Source organism: Ursus arctos, unplaced genomic scaffold, assembly GCF_023065955.2.
Source record: "Ursus arctos isolate Adak ecotype North America unplaced genomic scaffold, UrsArc2.0 scaffold_6, whole genome shotgun sequence".
Lineage (NCBI taxonomy): Eukaryota > Metazoa > Chordata > Mammalia > Carnivora > Ursidae > Ursus > Ursus arctos.
The window spans coordinates 32,763,983-32,789,771 of NW_026623078.1; the positions used below are offsets into that span (position 1 = coordinate 32,763,983).

A 25,789-nucleotide genomic window follows, 5' to 3' on the forward strand; every position below is an offset into this window, starting at 1 on the left:
TTGGGACTTGTCAGCTCCCATAATCGTGTGAATCAAATCCTATTGGTTTTGTTTCTCTATACAATCCTGACTAATATACAAACTAATACTCTCTGGGTCTCTCTGTCTTTATCTTTATAATGGAGTTAACAGTATTATCTACCATTGGGTTTATTATAAGAAAATGTTACTAAACTGTCTACGTGTGTAATATACGTATTTATAGTGCTAAGCGTCTGGTGAAAATAATTGTAAGCTTTTATCATTCTTTTATTTTCTGCCTACATTACTATTTGGGCTTCTTTGTTCACACTCTATGATTGTTATATTACACACCTCTCAGGGTGTGCCTCCTGTCTTTTTGGATCACTTTTTTTTTCTTTTTTCCAGTTATTTCTAGGCAAACAGCTTAGCAATGTGCAACACAGCAGCACCTTGCCTTACCTGTACCAAGTATCACTCTCCTTTTATTAGCTTTATGGAGGTATAATGAACATACAATAAACTGAACATATTTAAAGTGGACACTTTGGTAGCTTTTTTTGAAAAGATTTTATTTATTTATTTGACACAGAGAGAGAGCACGCATGTGAGCAGCAGAGGGAGAGGGTGAAGCAGACTCCCAGCAGAGCAGGGAGCCCAATGCAGGGCTTGATCCCAGGATCCGGGAATCATGGCCTGATCCAAAGGCAGACACTTAACTGTCACCCAGGTGCCCTCAGAGTTTGTTTTAAAATAAGTCCACATGAGCTTCCTGACAGATATGAGGTAACCACAGCAGCTAGCGGCCTGTGATATGCCATGGATTGCAGACGCTGATGAGTGCATTCTATGCATCAAGCTGGAGGAAAGGAACCATCCAATGTCAAATGTCACAGCTTCCGTGACATACTCTCCATGGAGATGATTCCTGAGGGACAAGTGAAAGGAAGAGTCAGTTCGAAATGACTATCATTAGCATTATAGTGAGTGCAAGAGACTGAACACTTTCCCTTGAAGACTGAGAATAAGTAAGGATGTGTGCTATTACCACATCTATTCAACTTTATACTGGAAGTCCTAGCTAGCGCTATGAGATAAGAAAAATAAAGAAAAGTACCTTCAATAGACAAACCCAGTAAACAACTCAAATGTTTATTACCTTGTTAAAGGATAATGAAATTTGTCATGTTCATACATTGGAATACCACTCAACAATAAAAAGAGAAAAAAATACTGATACAGATGACATTGATGAAATACAAAAGCATTTTCTTTTTTAAAAGATTTTTATTTATTTTATTTGAGAGAGAGAGAGCACAAGCAGGGGGAGCAGCAGAGCGAGAGGGAGCTGAGCAGAGAGCCTGACATGGGGCTTCATCCCCGGACCCTGAGATCATGACCTGAGCCGAAGGCAGACACTTAACTGACTGAGCCACCCGGGTGCCCACAAAAAGCGTTTTCTAAATTAAAGAAGCCAGATACTAGAGGCTAGATACTGTATGAGTGTATTTATATGACATTCTGTAAAATACAAAACTAGAAGGAGAATAATAGTTCAGTTGCAGGATGGGAGTAGAGGGAGAGATTTGAGTAGGAAGGGACCAAAAGGAACTTTTAGGGATGATGGAAAATTTCTGTCTTGATTGGGGTGGTAGTTACATGTCTGTATACGGTTGGGAATTTTTCTTAAGAAATTCAATAAATTTCACTTAAAAAGTTAATTGTGTGAAGAATTGTAATAGAGATATGTAGAATGGGTGGGGAAAACATAGACAAGGGAAATACAGCCCACAATAAGGTGATGGGATGCTTTGAGATAAATACAAGGTGTCTACTGTTCTACATGACATTAAGCATCAGGTGTCCAAATAGTAAAATATCTGAGCTGCTGGGGCACGATAAGATGTTGGATTATGTTACATAAAAGCATCACTACACTCATGTTTCTGCCCACTTGACTATATGCTCCCTGAAAGCAAAGATTTCATCTCATTCATCATATTATCGGCTGTGCTTAGCACAGTGTTTGGAAATCCAGTGGCACACCATAAATGTTTCTTGATTGACTGAGCATCTTGTGCGAAATCAGTTTTAAGTTCTCAAACCCCATTTACAAGGTTACTCTTCTTAAAAATAAAAATGGAATGTAAAATTGGTACATTTCCACATCAGGAACATAACATAAAAACAATAGTCAATGGCTAAAAAGTGTTTGGGTGGGAAAACAGAGGTAAATCTGAAGCAAAAAGAGTTATTGGTAATAAGCTGCAGCAAGAATTTTGCAGAGGGAACTGCAAGAAGAAGGAGGAGGAGGAGGAGGAGGAGGAGGAGGAGGAGAGGAGGAGGAGGAGAGGAGGAGGAGAAGGAGAACGTGAAGGAGAAGAAAGAGAAGGAGAAAGGGGAAAAAAACACAAAACACAAGAAACCAAAAAACCATGTCTCTATTAATCTCAGTAATGAAAAGTAATCTAGTAGATTTCAAATGGAGTCATAGAAGACCTGGAGATACTAATAAGTGCCCTGTACAAAGACCTCCTAGACTTGTGTGTGCGACACACACAAGGAGAACAGTGTGGAACATATAGGAGAGTTTCAGCCAAATTTAAAGACAAAAAGAGGAAAGAAACATAGTCTTCCCAGGAGGGGACCTTTCTCTTTTTCCAACTTAACTGGGTAAGAGGTTTTATTTATTAGGGAAGAATATGAAATTAAACTTTATGTCATTATAGTTTAAATGTATATAATTTTGCCTCCTTATATTAAATTCAACTCTTTTTTGTTCTTTCTATAAAGTCCCAATGATAAGTACTCCAAGTTCAGGTACCCGTATATCAGGACATAGGCTCTTGAATCATCTCACGTGACACTGAACCAGGTGGGCATCACGAGGCTAAGAAAAATGAGCAAGTAAGACCTCTTTAGGGGCTATCATAGTAATTAGATTTATTTCAGACTGGGAAGAGGTTGGTCCCTTAAGACCAAGGGTTGTACCTGTGGTTCAGGAATCCAGGTTGGACTCCAAGTCGACCACTTTCTTCCCAATATTTTTTTTTTAAAGATTTTATTTATTTATTTGACAGAGATAGAGACAGCCAGTGAGAGAGGGAACACAAGCAGGGGGAGTGGGAGAGGAAGAAGCAGGCTCATAGCAGAGGAGCCTGACATGGGGCTCGATCCCGGAACGCCGGGATCACGCCCTGAGCCGAAGGCAGCCGCTTAACCGCTGTGCCACTCAGGCGCCCCCCCCCCAATATTTTTAACATCCTTGCTCAGTATTTCTTTCGCAAATGTAATTCAGACCTGGATTAATTTAATGTCTTCTTTTATTCTAACAGTATCCCCAAAGAGATGTTATTCATCTCCACTTTCTTTCACCCCTCGACCGATTCTTAATGTCCAGCTACATCAAAATGTTTACTGTTCTTCAATTATGTTCACCCAGTCTCCCCGCCAGAGGCAGGTTTGCACACTTCCTCCCGGAAGGATGCTGGTCTCTCAGGCCTGGATGAGTGCTCATCAGGTGTGTTCTTTCTAATTTGGTGCTTATTACAATGAATAAACACATACTTATCTTCCCCTCGAAGTAAACTGTAAGTGTATGTGGCCAGGATCCAAGACTCCATTACTCATCTCTATATTCCACAATGGAATATCAAGCCTTCCTTATACTGAACACACTATCGATAGTCACTGAAAAGAAATGAATAGTCATGAACTTTAATTTTCCTTATATTAATGATTCAGTGAAAGGACTAAGCAAACAGAATCTTACTGAAGCGGAGTAACTTGTATCTTGCTGAAGAGTTTTCTTAATCAGCACCCTCTAGGGTCTGAACCTATTTTTATTTCTGTACCAGTTAAGTACAAAGTTAAGTAAAGAATAATGCCAGACAGAGAATACAATAAATTCTCACAGATTTCTTATAACCTCCCACTAGGAAACTAATAAGCTGAGGCAGGGGCAGTGGTAGTAAGGAAAGAATAAAATATCCTCTGAACAATGGCTCTACTTAAATATTTCCTTAATAAATGCCACAGCATTTGGGAATTCATTAAAGGGAAGAAGTCTTTTCTATATGTTAACTGCAGCTTCAGCAATAGGAGAGATAATTAAGAGATTCTTTGACTGAAACCCAACTTTCTCAGCAGCAGACTAATAGCTACAATTTTCCTAAAAAGGACTTTCCTAATAACCTGTAAGCTTTCCTAATCCCTGGTTCAGGCCTGTTTTCTGTCTATGAATAAAAATAGAATAGTTCTAGAACCCAACCTGAAGTGCTCAAAATGTAGAATCTCGAAGACAGTTTGGCTAATAAGTCTCTTCACTTGCTGAATATTTTTCTTCCTACCCCTATTTCTTACCCACACAGGGCTCCAATTCAAGATAGAAATGTCCAGCAATAGGCATTCATAATATTTACCCTAAAATTGGGATGTATTTTAAAGAACTTGGATAATTTAGTTTAAAAAAATCATTTGTAAATAGGGGTGTCTGCATGGCTCAGTCAGTTAAGAGTCTAACTCTTGATTTTGGCTCAGGTCATGATCTCATGGGTCGTGAGACTGAGCCCATGCCAGGTTCCGTGCTGGGCTCCAACCTCAGCAAGTAGTCTGCTTGAGATTCCCTCTCTACCTCCCCCTCTACCCCCCCCAAACCAGGCTTTCTCTCTCTCTCTCTCTAAAATAAATAAATCTTTGAAAAAATCATTTATAAATATTATTTGAAAAAAGAACAAATTTCAGATCAATAGAATACATTTTAAAGTAAAAACATAACATCTGAAAAAATGTAGACCTCAGATTTATGAGATCTCAATATTGGGAAAAGATTATGAATTTATTTGGATACAACACTGTTAGCGTTATATGACTCCATGGAATGTTCCAGGTATAGAAGATGAATCAAAGATGTTAAATAATTGTCTGGATACAAAAGGCAAAGCATTGCATGATTAACTCACATTTCTCACAGATAATTTAAGATAAAAATTTAAAATGCTTATATACCAATGTAATAAAAGCAAAGTGAAGGAGAAAACAAATAATTATGTAAATGCTTCAAGTTCTCATAGAATTTCTACCTATAACTTCTAAATTATTGGGCAGAAGGCTGCCTGATAATTTCCTCAAGTTTCATTTTGTGAAATTAGCTCTCTATGTGCCCAATCCTATCAATACTAATGTAGAAAGGGTGTTAGAAATTTATATAACAGCATTAAGAAATCACATGCTATAGCATAGTAGGCTAAAAAATATAGATATTCCAGTGAAACTGTTCCAGGTGAAAACTATTTCTAACTTCCGATGATCTTCTTGATAAAACAAGAATGAGACTCAACAAAGAATGAGAATGTCTTCTCTCAATAAGTTTTCCAGATGGTAGCTACTACACTTGTGGTAGGCACAGCATGATATAATGGGTTGTTGAATCACTATGTTGTGTACTTGAAACTAATGGAACGTTGTGTGTCAACTACACTTCAGCTTAAAAAAAAAGTTTTCCATGAGCTTTATACTAAATCAAATTTTATTTTATTTTTTTTAAAGATTTTATTTATTAATCAACAGAGACAGAGACAGCCAGCGAGAGAGGGAACACAAGCAGGGGGAGTGGGAGAGGAAGAAGCAGGCTCATAGCGGAGGAGCCTGATGTGGGGCTCGATCCCATAACGCCGGGATCACGCCCTGAGCCGAAGGCAGACGCTTAACCGCTGTGCCACCCAGGCGCCCCCTAAATCAGATTTTAAATTTGGCACAAATGCCAAAAGATATTTGAATACTTTGATCAACTTTCAATTTTTGAAAGTAGGTATTTGTATGTATATATGGATGTGCAAATGGAAAGTTTTATTCAACAAATGTTTGATTGTATACAAACATGTGATTTTGATTGCATAAAAACGTTTGATTTTGATTGTATACAAACATTTGTTGTTCAAAAATTGGAAGTCGGTCGAAGTATTCAGTCAAATAAAATGACATATAATAAAGAGATTTAATCAAATCAAAAGAACATTTAGGGGATAGAATGCTTCCCTTTGGTTCACCTACTTTTCAAACCCCGGCTACTCATAAGAATTATCTAGGAGATTCTAAAAGTTTGATGCCTAGACTACACTAATTAAATCAGAATCTCTAAAGATAGGACCTAGTTGGTTTTCAAGTTCTCCAGGTGATTCAAGTGTGTGCGTGATTTCAATGTGAGACTCGTTGACCTAGAACAAGTAAGAGATAATGAGATGAAGTTTTCAGTGTGTGCGTGATTTCAGTATTGACCTAGAACAAGTAAGAGATAATGAGATGAAGTTTTCAGTAATTTAACAGGTAGAATCAACACAAGTGGAAGGAGTGATTAAATGGCTTATCCTCTTGATCTAGACATTCAAAATTCGTTCTCTAAAAGCTGTCAGTCTTTCAAAAGCTCTTGCATGACCTTGAACAAGTCACTTCAACTCTTCATGCCTCAGTTTCTGATCTGTGAAATGAGGATTATCATATAAGGATTAAATGAATTATCTTGTGCAAAGTATTTAGTAAGAGTCTGGCAAAATACAATGTAAGTATCATATAGGTGTTTATTCACTTTTTTTTTTTAAACACAAGCAATACATGCACCATGGGGAGAGGAATGCAAGCATAAATATGCAAAGAAGAAATATTTATATACCCAGAGATAATTGTTATTTATATTTAGGGCATATGACTCAGCACAAATAATCATACTTAAATATCTGGAGTCAGACAACACTTTTTTGAATCCTAGCTCTGTCCCTTCTTGGTTTTGTGAATGTAAATCGTATAAACTATCAGTGATTTTCTTTGGTATTATATCATTTGACTGTTTATGTGTTAGCATATCATGTTTATTTTTCGTTTCCCCACTACAGAATGTTAAAGCTCCAAAGAGACAACAGGAACATTGTCTTGGTCACCCATGCTGAGCCCCGGTGTCTGCAAAGATGTGTAAAGCCCTGCCTGCGTACATGAAAGTTGTTTGACGAATATTTGTTGACTGAATAAATGCTTAGATCAGACAGGCATTCCTTGTCCTCAAGATTATGTAATTCTCTACCTGGAATTTTATTTTTATTTGAAATTCATCACACAATGTTGGGTTTTTTCCCCTCAACAGTAAGCCAGCTATTTCAGTATCACTTATTGAATATAACTGTGGCTATTGCATTTGAATTGCCACCTTTATCATGTTTACATTGTTACATATATATGGTTCTGCTCTGGGCTTTCTTCTGTTGTGCTAACCTGTCTGACTATGACTTAATTGACTGCAGCCGTATACTGCCTTTCATTCCAGAAAGAGCATATCCCCCTTATTGCTCTTCTTCAGAATGGTACTGCCTATTTTCACATGTTTCTTGTTCCAGATGACCTTTAGAATAACTTAGTGAAGTTTAAACATAAATCGTTTCAGTATTTTTGGAAAAAAATGAAAACTCGATTCTTATTTTACATGTTACACCAATATTCAAAATGAATTATAGAACTACACATAAGAACTAAAAACATAAGAGCTAGAAAACATGCTAGAAGAGAATATAAGAGAAAGTCTTTAGACAGGATACCCACATCATGAATCATAGAAGAAAAACATGATAAACTGGACATCAAAATTTGACTTGCTTATCAAAAGATGCAATTAAAGAAATGAATGAAAAGACAAGCCACGGACGGAGAGAAATATTTGTAAAACACATAATTGGCCAAAAATGTATATCCAGAATTTCTAGAGAACTCTCATAATTCAATATTAAAAAGACAAAAGAATAAAAAAAATGAGCATTTTAAAAAGATATAAATAATCAGTGAATACATGACAAAGTGTTCAACATCTTTGGCCATTAGGAAAATGTAAATTAAATCTACAATTACATAGCACATCTTTAGAAATACTAAAATTAAAAAGACTTGGGAGGGTAAGTGGAAATCTCATATATTGCTAGTGGAACTTCAAAATCAGAGTCACTTTGGAAAACAGTTTGGTAGTTTCTTAATGAAAGTTAAACAGAGGGGCACCTGGGTGGCTCAGTCGGTTAAGTGTCTGCGTTCAGCTCAGGTCATGATCCCAGCATCCTGGGATGGAGCCCTGCATCGAGCCCGGCATCGAGCCTCGCATTGGGCTCCCTGCTCACGGGGGAGTCTCCTTCTCCCTCTTCCTTTGCCCTTCTCCCTGCTCATACTCTCTCTCTCAAACAAATAAGTAAATAAAATCTTAAAAAAAAAATTTAAACAGAAAGTCCATACAAGGATTTATCCACTAATATGCACAGCAGCATTATTCATGATAGCCCAAAATTAAAATAACCCAAATGCCTGTTAGCTAGGAAATGGATAAACAAACTGTTGTCTATTTATACAATGGAATACTATTTAGGAATAAAACAAGAATGAACTACTGATAAACGCAACAATGTGGATACATTTCAGAATCATTATACTAAGCAAAAGGAGCTAGACACAAAAGATTACATTGTATACCATTCTATTTACATGAAACTCTAGGAAAGAGAAAGCTGTAGCAAGTCGAAGATGTGGAGAGAAGAAGGGGGTGACTGGAAGAGGGCATGGAGGAACTTTTGAAAGCCCCAAAGTTGGAATGTGGTGGTGGCTGCATTACTCTGCTTTTTCACCAAAAGTCATCAAGATGATGACTGAAACAGCTGAATTTTGTTTCATGTAGTTTACATTTTAATTACAGGTCAATAAATTGTGAAAGGATTATCTTGGTATTTTGCATAAATTACGTACTTGAAGAAGAGTTGAAATCTAAAAATACATTACACAGATATAAGATATAGATAGATAGATAGATAGATAGATAGATAGATAGATAGATGTAAATATTTTATTGTTTTCTCCATAGAGGTCTATTCCTGGGTAGCTTCTATTTTGCTTATTATTTGATATAGACTTTATTTTCTGTCATATTTTAACTTATTAGGAACTGAATTTCAGTGGTGAAAAAGGACTTTTTTTTTTTTTTTTTACCAAGGAACTTAGATTGAAGTTAGTATGTAAGAAAGCTATTGAGTTTGTTATGTGACCAATTTAATGAAATCTCTTGCTAGTTCTAATGGTTTTTCAGGTAATTCTCTTGACTTTTTTTCCATGTGGATAAATCATATCATTTTAAGATTTAAAAAATTGCTCCTCTCTTTCCAGAATTGTAAGACCTCATTTCATTTTCCGATTGCATTACTTAGCATTTCCAGAAAGACGTTAAATACTAACAGTGAATTGAGTACCTTTGCTTTATTCTTAACTCTAAATGGAATTACTTTCTATTCCAACATTAAGCATGATGACAGTTATTATGATGACATAGATGTTTATATCAGGTTAAGAAACTATTCCTCAATTCCCTTTTGCTAAGCATTGTTTTTGTTTTTGTTTTCTAACATGAATATATATTAAATTTCTCAATTGCCTTTAGATCATCTATCAAAATGATCTTTGATTTTGCTCTTTTGACCTATTAGGAGAATTAATTATATTGATTCTTAATATTATAGTTGAACTCTCGTTTTCCTATATTGCTTAGTTTATTTGCTATCATTTCATTTAGGAGTTGATCTATTTTCAAAAGGCAGATAGTTTTATTTTTTGTCACTATCTCTTGTTAGGTTTTGTTAATAGGGTAATTTCACTATTGCATTTTTTAATTTATATTAATTTAAAAATTTCCCCTATTATTCTATGGAACATTTAAAAAGAATGGGATTTACCTTTTTCTTGGAAGTTTTGAATAATTTGATTATAAAACAGTGAATCACAAGGCTTTCAAAGAAAATTCTTTTATAGGATTTTAAATATCATGTTTATTGATCTATTTAGACTTTTTCTACTTTTTTTTTTAAACTTTTTTTCCTTGACTCAGTTTTGGGATCTATATTCTCCATCAATATCATAAATTTCTCAAATTTTCAAAATTACTATTCAATTTTATTTATAACATTTCCATACACTTCAAAAAAATCTGTCCAATAACTTTGGTTATATCAGATCTCTTTTTTCATAATTTTTAAAAATTTGTTCCCTTTCAATCTCATTCATTTTCTTTGTCTCTCTCCCTCTGGGTCATGGATGAACCTCATCAGATGTTTTTTCTTTGATTAAAAAAAAAAAGAGCTTTTGAATTTGTTAATTTTACTTTTTTTGTTTTCTGTTTTATTTCTACTTGTATTGGTAAGAGTATATTTCCCTCCAAATATATTTCTATGTGGCCTAAGATTTGGAGCAGAGGCTTTTAGCTCACCTTTTTAACTAAATAATGGAATCCTGATATTAATTTGGACAGCAATATGTTTTGTCTGAAAACCACCTTCTTCACTCTCCTTTGTAGTTAGATGTGACCATGTCCCTAAACCTGGCTAACAAGAAACGTAAATGAAAGGCGGTGGGTGGCACTTTCAGATAGACTTTTTAAGGAAGGTACCTGTTGACTTTGCTTCCCTACTTCCTCCTGCTGGAATTGTGGATTTGATGGCCAGACATCCAGTAGCCACCTTGTGACTTTGAGACTGGAATCAATGTTCAAAGGATTATAAAGAAGGATAGCAGAAGGAACGTGGGTCTTTAATGTCTTATGAGACCTCCAAATTGGCCTTGGAATGCTTACCTCTGAAATTTTTTCAAATGAGAGAGAAATATACTTGCCATTATTATCCTGTTCTCACCAAGATCTATTCTCAACATGATAGCTTCATTAACTTTTTTAAAGGAAAAATCAGATTATAGTTCCCTTTTGTCCTACCTCTTATTATTTGTCTTGCATTCTATATTGTTGATTATTTATATTGGCTCTTTGTGGTTTAATAACTTTGTTAGTAATATCTTTGGCTATGCTTTAATTTTTGGTCTTTTCTGTCATTTGGCTTTAAGTATAACTTGTAAATTGCTTATTATAAAGTTTAATTGTTTGTTTCAATTCCCCGTTTACTAATATAGTTACTTTTATTGAATACTTATGATATGCACTATGCAAGGCCCTTAGATGTTTTTTTCTTGTTTTAATCCTTAAAACAATCATAGATTTTGTCATAAATTATCAGAAATACTTTTATCACCATTTTGCAGATGTGAGAACTGAGGCTAAAAAGGGTGAAATGATTTGCCTAAGATAAAGCATCTGGTAAAAGGTGAAAAACATTTGAATCCAGCAATTGGATTTTTTGCTGCCTCAGAAAGCCCGAAATGTATACACATGTATTATGGGAAGTACTGTTTTATTACATATGGAATTATCATATGTTTGTGATATTTTGCTCAGTAATTTTTTATCTTTTGTTTTGCTCAAATTTTCCCCTAATCTCTGTAAAGAGCTTCATTTCCTGAAAGCTTGTACTAATAGATAAAGTCAGAGATTATCTGGAAGAGCAGGACTAGTCCTTTCTAGACCAGAACAGCTTGGAATAATAACCTGGTTGTCAGGATGCTTACTATTTCATGTAGGAAAAACCAATGAGCCATTAAAGTCTTACAAAGTGAAATATAGGCAAAATATAAGTGGAAGTCTCTAATTATTGTCTAATTTGTGAGCCAGTAATTTAAGGTCAATATTCACTAACCACTGGAAGTCTGTGTTCTTTTTCCTTCAGCATATGTGCCTCCGACAATGCAACTAGTGTAGCTTCTTGATTCCCCTCCTTTTTTAAGACTACTTGTAATTCAATGGTATTCTCACACTCATACCCTGAGTCCCTTGCTAGAACATTAAAGTGGAGGTGCCATGAGGTCCCTGGCCTGAATTTAGTGAACTGAAAATGTAGTAAGAGTACATAAATAGGATAAAGAACAGATAGAACCGATTCTTGGAGAACAAATTTTTACAAGCTTATTGTTTTGGCAAATAGGCACTTACTCACTAGACATTGGTGATTATCAATTTCTTCCAGGGACGAAGTAATAAACGCTGCCTTCATTCGTCAGTGATCTGCTTTGGGGACAGGGAACTGTTAACCTTGAAAGTGAATACACACTATTTACATTCTTACATAAATCTGATCAAGAATTATCAAGGAGGGGGAAAGTTTCAGCTCAACACATACAAAAAAACCACATATAATGTCACTCTCAATCTTTGGCATCAACAGAATATTTTGCAAAATATTGCTCATGTCCTTCTGCTTTAGAGATCTCAGATGGCATCTTCTTTTGCATATAATTTTGGTTTTGGAGGAAGGAGTCAGATAAGAAATAATTAGAAATAGAGAAGAAAACTGAACATTAAGATCGGTGTATGAAAATTATGAAAGATCAAGGTGACAAGAGAATATTTTAACCAGATATAATTAATTTCACAGTATATTTCCCTAGATTTGGCTTGACATGCAGGTGTGACCCCAGAGTTAGAAAATTTTCATTTATCTGAAAAGGTGATGTAATAGAAGGTATATAAACTACCCTATTTAAGATCAAAAGCATTTTGTTGTTGAAAGTGTTTAAAAAAGATCACCTTTCAGAGTTATTTTGCGATGGAATTGACCTAGAATGAAGTTTATGACTTCTGGAAAATTAAAATTGTTAGAATATGACAGTTTCAAGTTTTGGTGACAGCCACATTAAAAATCAGTGTGGAAGACTGCTTTTTGCTCATGAGCAAAACAAAGAGAAAGATAATGCAATGACCTTCTCCTCATTCTCTTATGAGTAGGATGAAAGTGCAACTTTTCTTTGAAAGTAATTATCCTAAACCATAGCCTAAAAAGTTTTGAATTACATTTTAAAACATTAAATGAATACAAATGATTCCAGATTGAAAAGACAGTGTTTTTCTACAAGAAGAAAATAATCACTGTCAAAATGTCACCAACATTCAATTCAAGCATCATATCATTAATGGTATTCCTAGACACGGGGCAGGGGGGGACTATAAGTATAAGTAAGATATCCTTCTATCTTTAAGGAATTTTCAGTGGGGGAGACACACAGATCATATGTAAGTATAAATCAAAGCAGAAAAAATTCCCAGACTTCTTCGCAGGTGCACCCCCTTCCATACCAACCCCTACCCCTGCACACAAAAATTCACACCTTATAGGTTTTTATGTGGTGATATTCCTCAAGGACGGGTCCTTGGCTCTTATCCCCTCTGATACTATATATTTTCTAAGAAATTAAATTTTTAGGCCAATGAATCTCAAATTTACATCAAACACAGACTTCTTCCCTGGTCTTAAGTGTACCTTAAACAGAAGTTTCCCCATTCTGAAAGAATCTTCTCTCTTACACCTGATCTTCCAGTGTTCTGTCTTGGTGGATGGTACCACTACTCATTAGGCATAATCGCAAAACATTGACATCTTCCTCTCTCTCACCCTCTATATCAAACCATCCCTAAGTCTAGATGATTTCATGATCTCAATATTTCTCAAATATGTACACTTCTTTTTATCACTACCACAACCCTAGCTACCAATTCTCACCTGAGCTACAGTAGTTTTAGGAATGGTTAGTCTGCATCCTGTTCTGTCATCCTCTGATAATTTTCCATATTACCACCAGAGAGTTCTTTACAAAACTGTGTCACCTCCCTGCATAAAACTCATCAGAGGTTTTCCATTTCTGTTAGAATTAGGACAAAATCTGGATGGGTACTCCTTGTCACAACAGATTCTTTCACATCATTCAGCCCTTGCTTTCTGCACTTTAACCTCTCTTTCAGTTCCTTAAATAAGCCATTGTCATTCCCGTCATGAAGCTTTTTGCATTCTCAGCCCCTCTACCTGTGATGTTTCTTCCCTCTTCCTTCCAATTAACTCCTAGTAGTCCCTCAGATCTGTTTGCCTGTCAATTCCTCAGCCAAGTTCATCCCAACTGTCCAAGAAAAACTAGTTATACATTCTCACAAAACACTCTCCTCTCTTACAGAGCTTTTTTCTTAGTTCATGTCACTTTTTCCTTATATTTTGGGGTCATTATTTGATTAATACCTGTCTTCTCCATTAACCTGAGCTCCATGAGAGCAGAAACTCTCACAGGACAGAGCAGAGTGCCTGGTTCACTCGAGGTTTTCAATAAACTTTTGTTGAATGACTTGATGGGTGGAGGAATGGAGGAAAAGATGATTGAATGAGTAGAGGGATAATCAAGATGAATTAAAAGTAGAGGGAGAACTGATTTAATTCTGAAAGTAGGATCAGGATAGGTTTCTTCATGTGATGGCTTTTGAGTGAACCTAATAGAAAGTTCTTCTAAGCTAGGGGAAGAAAAGTTTTAAAAAGAGTATAAAAGTATTTAGATGTTGGCATCACAAATTAGCCGGTATGGCCAGAGTAGGAATCTGTGAGGTATTATGTAAAGAGCATATGATGACATGCTAAAAATATTTTTGGTTGGCAGTGAGAAACCAATGAAAATTTGGAGGAGGGATGTGTCATTATCTGACCTATTGAAAGATAAGCTGAATTAGAAGAATGGACTAGAGAGTCAAGAGATCATAAAGAGAAAAACTAGTTGAGAGGCTACTCAGGAAAGAAAATGAATGTCCCAGCTAGGGCAATGGAATTGAAGTTGGAAAGAAGAAAAGGGCTAAACGCATTTCAGAGATGAGCTATATTGTGGGTGACCATATGAATGAGGGGAGAGGGATGTGATGAGGTTGAAGATGACTTGGACTTCTCTGACCTGTGTGAGAACGTAGATTGGATACATTATAGGACCATAGTGGAGAGGACCAGGATTAGAAAGAATAATCCTGGTGAGATAAGATCAGATTGGGAAAAAAAAAATGAAAATTGGATACACCACTATAACATTCTTAGAGATGATTGGCAGGTAATAATTGCAGTCCTGTCCTTAGATCCTGGCAAAGGAGTCTTTGCCCTGGGACCCACAACTGAGAGGTGTCTGGTTTGGATATGCTTGCCCTTGGCGGGGACTTCACAGGTCCAAGAGGGATGTGCCCTGGTGTCCACTGCCCATGGATAGATCAACTCTGGGTTCCTGAGACCCTTTCATGTCATGATAAAATAGCCCCAAGCCCACTTCTGGGATTGATGCAGCCCTCCTCATTGGGTCCATCCTCTGATGTACCTCCCCTAGGCCCAAGAGATGATCAAAGGTTGCAAGGATATGGTTGAATCCTTCACCTGAGGCATGGAGGTCCTCATGCTTATACATGAGGCCCTATGTGGTATTGGATAGGGCCAGAAGGTAAAAAAGAAAAGGAGAGGGGACAAATCTAGAGTGGTTGCCCCCTTCTGTTATTCTGGAGAGGAATTCCCAGAAATATAAGAGGTTAAATTTGAACCTGGCCTTCCAAGTTTTTTTGGAGGAATACTTGTCAGGATAGAAGAATCAACTATACATATTTTTAGCAGTTTGTTAGGTGAATTTATAATTTTAACATATTTAGAAAAATGGTACGTCAGCTTCCATTAGTACTCTTGAACCAAGCCCTGCAAAGGTTGAGAGAAAGCTTGCTTAAAGATTCAATATGGGGCATCTGTTAAGCTATCAGGACTGGAGATAGAGACTCAAGAGTAATCAGCTCAGAGATATTCACTGACACCGTATATATGGAAGAAGTCTCCTCTGGACCAAGCACAGATGGAGAGGTCATTATGGAGGATTGGATGTGGAACAGACAGAAAGAAAGGAGTCAGTGAAGGACTTAGCAGGAGCAGTCATAAATGTAGAATGCTGCTCATATGAGCAATGAGAAAGGTACAACACCGACATGAAAGCCAAGGGAGAGTTTCAAATATAGCAGGATTATTAATAGCATCTTTTTATAGAGAGGTCAAGCTGGATGAGAACTGAGAAGTGACCAATAGATTCTCAATGACCTTTTAAATAATTGTTGCAATGATATTTTATGGGCAGTCATAAGATCTTAAGGGATTAAGAAAGAAATGAGATAGAGGAAAGTGAATTTCATAAGTAATGAATATTTCCATGAAATATTTAGTAGTGAAGGGAATAAAAGAAACAAATGGGAAAATTTTTATTAGAATAGGAGACAATCAAACTTGTAGCCAACAGTGTAGAAGACATGGAAGATGCAGGAAAATGTAGATAATTGACGGAGCAAGTATAGACACTTGGGAAGTGGCAGTGTTCATAAAGTGGGTTAAAGTGAGTGGCAGAGTTAGCCTAGAAAGTAGGGATTGCCATTACAAGTAAGTTTGGAGAGAAGTAAGTGATAGAAATTAAGAGAATTTGTACCTGGTGATCTTCATTTTTTCTGTGATGTACAGTATGGGTTGTAAATAGGGATAAGAAAAGCAGAAACAATATGAAGTTATCAATGTAAAAAGAGTAGTAAGTTAACTAATTAAATGAATTAGTGAGCAGTACTGGTCTAGCAAAGGCTGACATATGTCCTGGTCATCAAATAATTCAGGTTTGGTGATGTCACTTTTTGACAACTTTATTCAGAAAGTCAGGGAATTCAAAAAGAGAAAGTAGATTTTTAGGGATTGCCCATGTTTATTTATTTAACCACCTAATATTTATTGTTTTGCCTAATTAATGACTTAGGAAAGCACGGAACCTTTATTGGGGAACTAATTGTACAGTGGCATTAGTACAAAGTCAAGTAGTCGAGAAAATTTTGAATACTTGTGAATAAACAGTTGAAACTTTTCATGAGGATCGGGGTGAGTAGGAAGGAAAGTAAAACCAGATTGTAAACAGATCAGGAACAACTGAACTGTCTCTGCAAAATCTGCATTGACCAACACAATGTCTAGCAGAGAATATATTTTATTTTATTATTATTACTTTTTAAACTTTGAAGTAGGTTCCACGCCTAGCATGGAGCCCAGTGTGGGGCTTGAACTCACAGCCATGAGATAAGACCTGAGCTGAGATCAAGAGTCAGACACTTAACCAACTGACCCACCCAGGTGTCCTGAGAACAGGTTTTAAATAACTACTTGATCAATAAGTTAACGAATGAGGTTGGTCTGATTAAAATTAATGAGTCTGATATAAATGATGATGAGAGTAGAGAGAAGTTTGACCAGGAAGACTGGATGGAATTACAGAGAAGCCTTGGTAGTAGTGCAGGATTGGCAGTGGAAACTCAACAGTAAGGGTCAGAGAGAAAGAATTTACAATTTAATATTTAAGACTAAAAGAGTCTAAAAATTGTAGGTACTAGGGTATGGCTGAATTAAAATTGAATAGGGGTAAAAACATGTTGGATTTCATCCAGGAACTGATATCTGAGTATTGGGCCAATGGTCTACCGGTTTCAGGAATTCCAAGCGTGAAGGGGAACATCCTGAAATTAAGTAAAATCATCATGATAAGAATAGGAATAGAAACATACACAAAAATTGGGAAGAAAAATTAAAGGATTCTGGAGAAGCAAAGATTAACTGGCAACAAGAAAAGGTGGATTTTTACTGTATCTTCTGGTTCTGAAATATTATAAGTTTGGGGCAATGAACCATTTTAATTCGAGAGTTACTGGAAAAGCGGATCATCTGAAGGAATCCAGTTTTCCTTTACAGTGGAGGAGCTGTGGCAGGCAGAATAGTGGTCTCCCAAAGATGCTCACATCCCAATCACCAGAACCTGTGCATGTATTACCTTATAAGGCAAAAAGAACTTTGCAGATGTGATTAAGTTTAAGGATCATAAGATAGGGAAATTATCTTGGATTATCTCCATGGACCCGATCTAATCATATGAGGTCTTGAAGGTGAAACATTTTCCAGTTGTAGTCCAAGATGACGGCATGGGAAGACCCGACACCCTGTTGCTGGTTCTGGGAAGTAAGAGGCCATGTGCAAAGACTGCAGACAAAGACCTTCTCTAGGAGCTAAGGTACCTGTCAGCTACAGCCAGCAAGGAAGCAAAGATCTCAGTCTTGTGAACTGTATAACACTGAAGTCTGTCCAGATCTACGTAAGCAAGACACAGATTCTACCTAGAGTCTCAAGATAAGAACACAGCCTGCCAGCACTTCATGTTGTCCCAGTGAGACCCATGCTGGACTTCTGACCTACGGAACAGTGAGATAATATATTTATGTCATCTAAGCCACTAAGTTTGTTATTTGTTCATTTGTTACAACAGCAATAAAAAACAAACACGGGGTCCGTTACAGGAATAAATTGAGACTTTAAGTAATTGGCTGACAGAAGAATGGGCATTTTAGAAAAAAATATTGAAAATATTTAGGAGGATATTGATAAAAGACTTCTCAGATTTCCAAAACTGTGTGGATAATTTACTTTTTAAGTGCCATCCACTCTTTGATAAAGTTCCTTGGGGGTAAAAGATCTCAAATTATATGCATTAAAATAGAAATTAAGTAATATGTCAAAAATGAAATGTCAGTTTGACAATTAGTTCTAAAAAAGGTTTATAATCTATTAATACTATCAAAGTTTAGCTTATTATTTTACTTATTATTAGTACTATCAAACCCCACCACAAACCATTATTTTTTATAAAGAAAACCTTTTTTGTAAAAATAAAATGGGCTAATTTCCATTGTTACAGAAGATTGACAAAATAAAAAATGATTGATTTCTTGGCTTCCAGTTTACTATTTACATCTTTAAATGGTCTAGAAAAGATTTAGTCTTAGCTCAGAGTTTAGTCCAGCTCATACACCAGTTTTGAAAATTTCTCAAGAAAAAGGAAGGCGAAAACCAAAAATGTCTCTTTGTACCTTTCATGGTTTCACGGCAAAGACAAATTTCAATCCATCCATTTCCATTCTAGTCCTACATGCCCCACTGGTCTGGGAAAATTGTTCCTGACAGAAGGATGAAAACAAATGAGAACTTGCCTGTGTTTTGCTGATGTGCAGGAGAGATCTTTCCCAGAATTTCCTTTTGGCGAAAGCAGACCTTTCGATTTACATAAAAGTGACTGTGTTTTTCCTTTCACTTGTACCCTTTTGATTTACATTCTTCCTTATTGACTCACTTCTTCCTGGCGTGTTAAAAATCACTCCTCAGATTCTAGAATGACTGTGAGTCCTTTTTGGCTGTTCTTCAGGACGTGCTTCTTCATGACCACACTCATTCTAATCTCAGCTGTTTCACCCCCTATGACTGGCCTGAAGAATGGGGCTCATTTGGGGGTGCTCCCTGTGGACCTATTCTCTTCACATGTTGGGGAAGTAAAAACATATTTATGGCACAAGACCCTGTATGGTATTTGAGTGCCTAAAATATTTCAAAAAAGCATTATTTTTGTAAAAGAGATCAAATGTAGTAAAGTCTTAGCCTACTAGATAGTAAAGTCATTTTTTAAGAAGAACAGATAAGGATGGTTTCAGGAAGACTTACAAACAAATCCATTTTTAAATGTCGACTGTACATTTAAACGGATAAAGGAAAGCAGAAAGCAATAATTAAAGGCCCATAGGTTTGGGGACTAGATAAAACTACCCTAGGTATGAACACAAGTTCTGTAACAGATTTGCTCCGTGACCTTGGACTTCATATTTACCCTTTATTTTTGCTGTTGTCCCCATCTGTAAATGAGGATGGTGACATCTACCCTATAAGGCACTCGTTGTAAGGATTAAAGCACAGTAAGTCCTGACACATTGAACAACTGCTTGTCATCTTGTATGCTTGTTGAGAGTGAGAACTGTTTCTTCTCACTTTGTTTTTCCCATGTTAAATACAGCAGCAGCTGGTAGACAAGCAAAAGGTATACCTTGAATGACTGACCAAGGCAGCAGTGTGAATAATCTAGAATAACAGGTCATTGGAATGAGTGTATTCCTGGTAGGAGAAGCTTACTTGTGGCTTTTCACAGAATGAGATTTACATGATTCATGGATAGCCGATACCTGCAATTAGAACGCATTCCATGGGAACACACAAGTTGAGCAGAAAGCCACCCAAGACCTTGCTGAGCAATTAAGGGGCAACTGGCCTGGGACTAACAGCCCTTATAAAAATAAATAGAAGTCAATAACAATGCCAGTCCCTTTATACTCATTCTTTCTTTCTTTCTTTCTTTCTTTCTTTCTTTCTTTCTTTCAACACTAGAATCAATGGATCTAGGCTGTTATTCATTTTATATTATATTGCCTTAGGAGTTTATCTTACACCATGGATTCTTCTTTTGGCATATTGAATATATAGTGAATATATTTGATAGGGTAGTTTGGAAATTTAGTGGGTCTTGCCTTTTTTTTTTTTTTTGTGAAGCCTCTGATTCTAGAGTCTGGAAAAACCTAAATGCTAGACTTGAACAAACTTAATTGAAATGTGGCTTCAATTTTTACTGTCTAGTTCTGACAGTTCTTAAACAGGCTATTAACTTATTTGGAACCCTGGTGTGAGAACATCTTTGAGCTGAAACTTGGAGATCTTTTAATAAATAAAGATGGTAACTCAAAGAATGAGACAACATTATCACTGATCGGGAAAAGATTTATCTTGAAAACAATATTATGGGTTATTACTAGTATTTTTAATGTACTTTTTATAGCCAATATGGCTTGCTATGGATTGCATTCAACCAAAAATGCCTCATAAATATTTTAAGGTCTTATGCTTTGAGGACAGTCAATCAAATTTAAATAAAGCACATGTTTTAAAGTGGCATATTTAAAATTTCAGCTACAAAAGATCTTCTTTTAGCCTTAGAATGGCATCATGCTTTCTTTAGTGAAGCTAATTGAACCAGAGAATGAATTAATTTTATTAATCTATTTATATTGCTGCTCTGTCTGAATCACCAAAATATGATGACTTTTAAGAAAGTCTGCTGTTTTGCTCTTCTTTGTTTTGCAATAGTTTAATAAATTCACATTATATATTACTTGGGAGTGCCTAGTATGAGTGGGAAAAGTAATTAAAGACTTGTGATAGCAAACATTTTTTGTGCCTGATAACATAAACCCAATGGTTTTAAGTGATTTAACAAAAGATTTCATGTTATTTTGTAGTAATAAATATGATGAAAAAGAGAATCAGATTAATCTTAAAAGGAAAACAGAACAAATTTGTTTATCTCTAATTAAATTGATTCATTAGCTATGCTATTATAACGAGCCCACTAGGAAAGCATTGTTAAATAATTAAATACAGAGTCACTCAATATTATCATACTGCATTGTTTTAATCAGGGTGTCAACTCCAAAAATGTGGGTAGATGACAGTGGGTTAAGGACCCAGGACATAGAAAGCTGACAGGATTTAAGGGGCAGAAATGGTGGAAAAGCAAGGAAGTAAGTAATGAAGAGATGATTCAGTGGTGCACCAGGCAGAGCAGGTGTTCTGGAACCAAGTGCAAAAGTTTGGCAAAATAGAGGGAAAGGGATGAGAGGAAGGCTGAAATTTAATATTAAAAGAAAATGTGCCTTGGTTCAAATCTTAGTTCCACTGACTGCTTACAGCAAGATCTCAGTAATGCCAGAGCTTGTTTTCTTGTTTGCAAAATGGAATTAATAACGTTTGCCTCTTATGGTTATTTCATGTTTACCCACCATTGGGCATTAACTTTGGACCGATCTCTCTTCTCCAGGAACTTATATTTTACTAGATGAGAATGTGTACCCAACTAGTAACAACAGAGTGTGATGCAGGCAGTGCGTATGCAAGGTCCTCTGACAACAGAAAGATGGGAGGAAAGAACTCGGCTTGGATAGGTGGGGGAAACTGCACAGAGAAGAGACACTTAACATTTATGTACCATTATTGATTATCCAAGGTCGGCACCTGTCTTAGTCTGTTTGAGTGGTCACCACACAGTAGGCAGCTTAAGCAACACGAACGCGTTTTCTTACAGTTCTGGAGGCTGGAAGTCCTAGAGTAGAGTGCCAGCACGGTTAGGCTCCGGTGAGAGCTCTCTTCCTGGCTCGAAGACTGCTGCCTTCCCCCTGTGAGGTCACGTGGTCTTTCGCTCGGTGTGGGCTGGCCTGTGTGCTGAGAGAGCTCCCTGGCGTCCCTTCCATTTTGTATAAGGCCACAGTCTTACCCAATGAGGACCCCACCCTCATGACCTCATTTAACTTTATTTGCTTCCTAAAATCCTTATCTTCATTGGGGATTAGGGCTTCAATATATAAATTGGACAGTGGGGGCAGAGCCAGTTTAGTCCACAGCAGCACCTAGTTAGAGACAGGTACCAAGGCTGTGAAGACTAAGGGACAGTGGATACAGAGCCCACAGAGGCTGAGCAAAAAGAATACAGAGCTGAGACGAGTACTCTAGCCCACCACAACGCTTCACCAGAACAACAATTCTTCCCAATCAGGTGACAATTTTTCCTCAGACTAGGAACAGTTGCATATTCCCAATTTTTAGGGCAAAAGACAGTCTCTAAGTGTGGTTGTCCGAGGCTTTCTGGTGTAGCTCAGTGGGAGCGCATGGCAGAAGAAATGATGCTGATCTAGAAACAGATGATAGAGAAATGAGAAGCACTGCTGTCTCATGCATCTTTGATTTTTCCGTGGGGCCTGATTCACTGGCAGATGCTCGATATCAGTTTAATTAACTTGACAGGAAAATCCAAAATATCAAAAAAAAACTTGTGTTTTGGTCCAAAGATGACAGAGAGTATCTTTTTTTCAGAAAAAGAAAATTAAAGTGCTGCTTCATATTCCAGAAAAGGTGAGGTATTTGTTATAAAATATCTAAGTTACATATTCCACAGAAGCTCACAAATGCTGAACGCAGTGAAGAGTGGGTGCAAACAGAGTGCTGGGATATAAATTTCATTTCCACCTTCTCTTCCCTGCCTAAGAGGACTGCACTGTGCAGCCTTCCTTGAGTTAGACTGGACACATGACCGAGGGCTGGCCCATGAAATGTGGGCGGATGTGATACAAGCCACTTGTAGGCTTGGCTCTTAAATATACCTTGTATGGGCCTCAAACACTTCTTTGCTGCTAGAGGGGACACACTGACTTGGAGATGACATGCTGCATATTCTGAGGCTATAAGACAGAGGAGGCTCATTTAACCTGAACTGCCTTTGTGTAAGGGATAGGGAAGTCTATTGTGTTAAAAGCACTTAGATATCAGTATAGGTTATCTTATCCTGACGACTACATTGCCCTTTCCATGTGTGAGGAAAGTTGTTTTCTGTTCTGCTTAATTCTATTTCATTTTAGTTTTCAAAAATATGGGTCCCAAGCTATTAAAATGATTTAATGACCCCTTAATGGGTCCTGATTCATAGTTTGAAAAACACCCATTTAAAGAATGTTAGAGTTCAGACAAGGTAATGGGATGCTTGCATTAAAATGATTGAATCACATGCTTAAAGACTTAGACTCTGGGGCTATGGTTCAGACAAATCACAATTGGGTGATTCCATTGTCTTTCTAGGTAGCTAAAAGCTTACCCCAGCTTTCTCATCGATTGGTAACAATGGAAACCAACTCTAGAGAATTGTCTTTTTCAAAATGAGGCAAATACTATTAAAACATCATAAATATTAATGAGACATTCCATAGAAAGGACAAAGAAAATGAGATACCAATTTTGAAATGATTGGGTTTTTGTGGTTGTTGTTGTTTTTCTTCTTGATCTGTGATGGTTCAGACTGTTTCATTTTCATGCGTGGTCTTCTTCAATCTAGGATTCCCAGCCTTTTACTTATTTCCCGATTCCTGGAGCAGTCTGGCTAGGGCCCATCCCCAGGAGTATTACCTGTCCAGCTGCTTTTCCTCCTTGAGGCTTGACTCCTTCAAGATAAACACAAAGCCAGTTAGGTGCTGACCTTTTGATTAACTCAAATACTAAAGTTCTCTCTAAGAAAGGTTGTTCACTCTCTAGACATCTGTCACTGTGTGGCGAAACATTTGCTCCCGGTGTTCATGGTACCCTCAACCAAGAAACTGTTTCCTGAAACTTTGAAACTGCTCTCAAAGAGAAGAATGTTGTCAACACCTGTACCTCCTCTTGGTTGTTTTGAATTCTTTGTTTCTTTTTAACTAATATGTTGGTCAAACAAGGGGGTATTGGGCTTAGAGACAGGAGATCTCCATCCCTTCTGAAAAATGTAGGAAGTCTCAATATCCCGGTGTATCCTAGATTTAGATATGACTCAGCCCACCCTCCTATCTGCGAGTTTCAAATTATTTTGAGCCCTAAAGAGATTTTTTTTGTCTACCCTGTCACTACTTGAACTGTCAGGAAGGTTTGATGACAAGGAGCCAAGTAAGCTTTCTGCTGATAAGAACTTTTATTTAAAATTTTTATTCATTAAGCTATCTCAATATTTCAACAAAACATATTAGGAGCAAATTTAAAACAGATTCTGACCTAACTTCTTCACAGGTTAAAGTCCTCTGATGTTACTTAGTTTTGGGGGAAAATGATTAGTAAATATTTTCACAACATAGTTAAAAGCATGTGGTCTTGCTCTTATGCAAAGATTTCCTATTCTGTGGACTAGCAGAACAGGAAGAGAAATGAAAGAAAAATGCATGAAAGTACATCAAAGTATATAAAAGCCACAAAATGTGAAATAACAAGCAAAGGTACAAATAACTTATATTCAAATATGACATTGCCATTTACAACAAGGCAGAGTCAGTAAGAGTAGAAGAGATACATTTGAAGCAGACACTTAAGGGCAGAACAATAGCAGAAATCATGGTAAACTCTAAGTGTCATTCTGAGGGGACTTATTCTCATCACAATAAATTAATCCCTATGACAGTTCCTAATTTGATTATTAACTGTGATTATTGTGTAAGGCCACTGGTAACTGGCATGTGCTAGAAACACAGATAATCAGGCCGTTATAGCCCTGATGGGGGCTGGTGTTTGGGAAGAAGGAGGAAGCACTAGTTATAAAGGAGCGGGAATCATCTGAAGTGCGCAACCATGGACATCGATGGCCTTTCCATTGTGAAGAGCAAATCGGGGACAGAATCAAGGGCTCTTGAATGCAGTGCCAAATTGATTATTTTTCCTTTCACATAAAAGGAAAACCATCAGAGGCTTGAAAGCAGGGTAGAGGCCTGATGAATTTGAAGTTTGGACACAATCCTCATTGGAAAAGATGGATTGGATGACTGGAGGTAAGGAAGTCAGAGATAATAATCTAAACTCAGGCTGGGGTGTAGAAATGGAGCTAGTGGGTAAAGGATTCGTAAGAAGGCAAAAGTAGAATCCCCCAGGCTAGAGAACCAACTGAACGTGAGAGTGGAAGGGGAGCAGAAATCAAGAAAAGATCCCAAGTTTCCTTTCATGGCGACTGCACAGATGGTGATACAATGAAAAGAACATAGTAAAGAAGTAGGTTTGGGGATTATGATCATCAGTTTGGTTTTGCACCTGTTGAGTTAATTTTCAAGTTAGACCCGATTTATGATGGTCTTTGAAAAGCAGTAATTAGACAAGAGCTATTGAAGAGCTAAATTATGGAATAGTAAAGATGATGTTAAAGTACAACTTATTGTCTATCCATATATCACTTTTAAGAAGAAAAAATAGATTAAGAAAAATCCATCTTGGAGATGCTAGTGATGTAGGTACGGTGATAGCAATAGAAAAATTTAGCAATAGAAAAATCTCCTTCAGAAGGGAGATCTGATGTCATATCATGTAAGGAACACAGAACCCCCAACTATATAAGATCTGTGTCTGACTAAGAAGTTGACTTCTCCAGATAATAAAATACTGCAGGTGGAAATCTTGGCTGGTGGACCTGAAAGGGGATGCCTTTGTAAAAATTATAAAAGGCACCCCCTTCTTTGGGAGGCTACAGCCCCTTGTTGGGAGTCATCACTTAGCACTGGGAGTGTGGCCTGAACTCTGGCTCCCATTTACCCCTCTGACCCAGCTTCCCTTTGCAGTGTGGGTATGTGGGTGCTGGTGCCAGAGGGAGGGTAGATAAGCCTGGAGGCATTTGACTAGATAAGAGAAAA

The 25,789-nt window shown here is 36.9% G+C and overlaps 1 protein-coding gene across 2 annotated transcripts in view; it reads right to left on the reverse strand.

Annotated features, from left to right (window-relative positions):
• Window positions 1–516: 516 nt before the first annotated feature.
• PEX2 (peroxisomal biogenesis factor 2) overlaps window positions 517–25,789 on the reverse strand; it is a 58,955-nt gene continuing 33,682 nt past the window's right edge. Inside the window, exons 3-6 of one of the 2 annotated variants that reach the window (XR_008957719.1) lie at window positions 23,389–23,596; window positions 21,598–21,711; window positions 11,837–11,908; window positions 517–889 (exon numbers count right to left, since the gene is read on the reverse strand). The gene's annotated coding sequence lies outside the window, so the exon portion shown is untranslated. Of the gene's footprint in view, window positions 890–11,836; window positions 11,912–21,597; window positions 21,712–23,388; window positions 23,597–25,789 lie in introns of both variants that reach the window. The other variant, XR_008957718.1, reaches the window with a different exon arrangement.